Below are 4626 nucleotides of genomic sequence, written 5' to 3'. Positions count from 1 at the left end.
ATATGGATGTATCACCCAAAGCCTAATACATAAATGCTTTATGAAAACCACATGCTGTCAAGTATTTTATAAGCATGCAGACATTGACATTTTATTTATTTATCTATTTGGACAACTTCAGTGTATTTCACAACTGGAGAAGAGGATGGTAAATAACTTCAGATTTCTTTTATTTACATTATTTGAACTACATCAAATCTTTATTAAATGCATATTCAGGGGAGATTACTTTTAACAGTATATAAGAATGCAGTCTCTATAGGTTGGAAAGGGAAAACCATAGATATGTAAAAAAAAATACTATACAGCATTTCTTGTTTATAATAACCAAGAATCCCTTTGATTTCTGGTAGAATTCAGAAAACAAAAAGGAACTGTTAATGTAAGGATGCAAAATACACATGATACTACTTCCTCATCTTGAGATATTTCAAAGCTAAACATTGCAGGTAGTGAAGTCCAATCCTTTTTGAAGAGTCAAAGTAATATATATATATATATATATATATATATATATATATATATATATATATATATATATATATATATATATATGGATCCTTGGTTTTTATCTATATCTATATCTACACACACACACACACACACACACACACACACACACAAGTAAAGTTTCCCCCGCATATGCGTGCTAGTCATTTCTAACTCTAGGGGCCATCTCCGTTTCAAAGCCAAAGATCCAGCGCTTGTCCAAAGACGTCTCTGTGGTCATGTGGCCAGCATGACTAGACACCAAAGGCGCACGGAACACTGTTACCTTCCCACCGTAGTGGTCCTTTTTTTTCTACTTGCAGTTTTACGTGCTTTCGAACTGCTAGGTTGGCAGGAGCTGGGATGAATAACAGGCACTCACTCTGTTACGCGGCACTCGGGATTCGACCCGCCAAACTGCCGACCTTCTGATTGACAAGCTCAGCGTCCTAACTCACTGAGCCACCGCATCCCATATATATATATATATATATATATATATATATATATATATATATATATATATATGGGATGTACATATATATGTGTGGGTTCATATATATATGTGTGTGTGTAAATTTTAATTAGTTAACAAGCATTATATATATATATATATATATATATATATATATATATATATACACACACACACACACACACACACACACACACACACACATCTCCAGCTAACTTCTATCTCAACTTTTCAAAATTTTGTGTTTCAAATAAGCTTCAACTTAAAAGTCTTCAAAGTAACCAAACTCATAACCGTTTTCATTAGCTCTATGACCTCCACTTCTGCAGAGTGAAGGATGGTTGTAAAAAATATTGCTCCAAATACGAGTTTCAAGAGGACCATGCCTACCTGACAGCCATGTCCTCTGGGATAAATTTTGCTAACTTTATCCAAAGCATATCAATATGTTACTTTGTGCATGCTCAGACGTACGTTTGACGAAATATACTTTTATTGTGCTGGAAACCTGTATCACTGCACTTCCTGGAAAAGTAGGATATAACTAATTAAACGAATGAAGTTCAGGGGCTCATCAAGTCCTGCTCCTTCTGCCAACTGGGCCTCTCGCCTTGCACGAACTCACCCAGGCCGGGATCGTCCGCCGTTGTCGCCTCCACCGCTCCATCGCCGCCGCCGCCGTCGCCGCGATCCATGCTTAGGCGGGGGAGGGGAGGGGGAAGGAGAGGGCGGTCAGGGCCCTCCTTCCTTCCTGCCCTCCCCTGGTTAGAGCCCCCGCCGCCGCCTGTTTTTAGGACTAGGCCTTGGCCCCTCCGCAGCTACCTCCGCCGTGGTTCTGCCTATCCTTCGCTCGCCTTCCCTGTTGCTGCTGCTGCTGCTGCTGCCGCCGCCGCCGCCGCCGCCGCAGCGCTACGTGGCCCTCCTCGCAGCCAACCAAGGCAGTCAGTCAGTCAACCTCGCGATTACGCCCGCCCCCCCCCACTCGTTTTTTCTGAAGCGTCGCTCTCTGGCTAGTCCTGAGGAAGATAACGAATGCGCCTGCGTAGAAGCTCTCGCGCGAGAACGCGCGGCTTTCCTCAGCTTCCTTTTTCAGGGATTTTCCTCTACCCGGTCCTTTTCCTGCGCGCGCATGGGCGCGAATCCTACCGTGAGCGCCAGTTAAAGAGCTTAGTCCGTCGTCATTTCTTATTTTGCTCGCTGTGCCACTGCTCTTCCCCCCCCCCCGCGCGCCCGCCTCGTCCCGGGGGTATGAACGCGCTTACGTTACAATGGAAAGGTTGGCTGGCCAGCGCGTGCGTGGTAAAAATCAATGTCTGACGTTCCGGGGAATTCACTTTGCCACAGGTGAGAGCCGAAGACAAAAAAAGCGGAGGGGGCGGGGGGAAACAAAAGCATAAAATATCCCCCATCATCGAAAAGCACCAGCTTTGTGTGTGTCTCTCTCTCTCTCTCTCTCTCTCTCTCTCTCTCTCTCTCTCTCTCTCTCTCTGTGTGTGTGTGTGTGTACTGGAAAAAGCCTCTGAACATACGATGAACAAATCATCAATGATTCGGATGAGGGGAGTAGACGGGGAGCTCATCAGGTTTGCAGACGACACCAAGCTGGCTGGAATGGCCAACACTCCAGAAGACAGGCTTAAGATACAGAAGGATCTGGACAGACTTGAACATTGGGCGCTAACAAAATGAAATTCAATGGTGAAAAAAGTGAAAGAGTTGCTACCTTGCTCAGTAGTAGCCATTGTGAGAGGGATCTCGGAGTCCTAGTGGACAATCACTTAAATATGAGCCAGCAGTGTTCTGTAACTGCCAAAAAAGCCAACACAGTGCTAGGCTGCATTTAACAGGGATAGAATCAAGATCACAAGAAGTGCTAATGTCACTTTACAAAGCCTTGGTAAGGCCACACTTACATCCAGTTTTGGTCACCACTATGTAAAAAAGATGTTGAGACTCTAGAACAGTGGTGGCGAACCTATGGCACGGGTGCCAGAGGTGGCACTAAGAGCCCTCTGTGGCAATGCCCCAGAGGTGGCAACTGTCTCTTCAACCAGCTGCCTGCTAATTTGCCAGGGTACCACATGGCTGAATGCATCCCGGCATGGCTGGTTTTCCTCCCCCCCCATCCCGTCCCTCTTGGCCTTGAATGCTGTCCTTTTCTCAGGCACAACCCACTGCATCATCTCCTCAGCTGTTGGCCGACCATCCATCTCAGAGGCAGCTTCTTTGAACTGCTGGCGACGGGCTGCGGAGCCCCAGAGTGCCCCTGTCAAGGGGCCAGCAGGCTGTGGCTACTGACGGACACCATTGGCCCCCATGTGCTCCCTGGCCTCTGTGTGCGGGGGCCGATGGTTTCAGGCAGCAGTTGCCCCAGCCCTTGCCTTGCCCCATGGCAGGCACCCCCACCCTGCCTCGCCTCACCCAACAGGATGAGTCTCCTGCCTACCACCCCACCTGCCAGAGACCTCCTGGAGATACCCCAACCCCCCCCTCCCCACAGGTGTCCTCCCCATGAGCAACATTGAGGTGACCACACCCACCTTGGCCACACCCACCCAATCTTCCATGACCATCACAGCCACGCCCACCCAGTGGGTCACTCTCACCTGGCACCCAGCGATAAATAAGTGGGTTTTGGGTTGCAGTTTGGGCACTCCGTCTCTAAAAGGTTCGCCACCACTGCTCTAGAAAGAGTACAGAGAAGTGCAACAAAGATGATTAGGGGACTGGAGGCTAAAACATATAAGGAACGGTTGCTGGAATTGGGTATGTCTAGTGTAATGAAGAGAAGAACGAGGGGTGACATGATGCAATGTTTCAATATCTCGGGTTGCCACAAAGAAGAGAGTCAAGCTATTCTCCAAAGCACCTGAAGGCAAGACAAGAAGCAACAGATGAAAACTAACGAAAGAGAAGCAACCTAGAACTAAGGAGAAATTTCCTGACAATTAGAACATATAACCAGTGGAACAATCTGCCTCCAGAAGCTGTGAATGCTCCAACACTGGAAGTTTCTAAGAAGAGACTGGACAGCCATTTGTCTGAAATGGTATAGAGTTTGCTACCTGAGCAGGAGATTGGACTCAAAGATCTCCAAGATCCCTTCCAACATCATCATCATTATTGCTGAAGAAAGCCTGTTTTTTTGCCGAGGTTTTTGATAAAGAACATCTGATACATCTAAAAGCCTTATTGAAAGAGCTTAAAATTGGTTCACACTTTTCATTGAATAAAACAATTTTGTCTGGACTATTTTAGTAGGCATCCTTGTTACAAGTTCTTAATGTGAAATAAACAAAACAATTCATTGTTAAAGTGGATTAAAAAAATTCAAAAATAATTTTGGCCCAGGAAAAAAAAATGATGATCTTTTAATGTGTTAATGCTGAGTTAGGCAGAAAAGATAAATCAGAATCTAATGGCACATTTCTGTATATATTGTACAGTGATAATAGAATGAAAATGCACTGTTGCAGTGGGAATAAACTTGGGAAAGTCACTCGGAGTGCGATAAGTGGACTCCAAATTTCATTGATTTGTGCTTTAAATTGTAAGCCGCCCTAAGTCTTCGGAGAAGGGCGGGATATAAATGGGATTAAAATAAATAAAATAAATAAGGTTAGTTAACTAACCAGATGTAGTGTCTTCTGTAGAGGAATTGT

At 45.3% G+C, this 4626-nt stretch overlaps 1 protein-coding gene across 1 annotated transcript in view; it reads right to left on the bottom strand.

Moving 5' to 3' along the window:
- The window catches only part of ZNF652 (zinc finger protein 652), a 46635-nt gene extending 44799 nt beyond the window's left edge, over nucleotides 1-1836 (bottom strand). Inside the window, exon 1 of the mRNA XM_083377319.1 lies at nucleotides 1590-1836. The gene's annotated coding sequence lies outside the window, so the exon portion shown is untranslated. The remainder of the gene's footprint in view (nucleotides 1-1589) is intronic.
- Nucleotides 1837-4626: the final 2790 nt, after the last annotated feature.

Source organism: Vipera ursinii (genome assembly GCF_947247035.1).
Source record: "Vipera ursinii genome assembly, chromosome: Z".
Taxonomy (NCBI): Eukaryota; Metazoa; Chordata; class Lepidosauria; order Squamata; family Viperidae; genus Vipera; species Vipera ursinii.
This window is presented reverse-complemented; position numbering and strand designations above follow the sequence as displayed.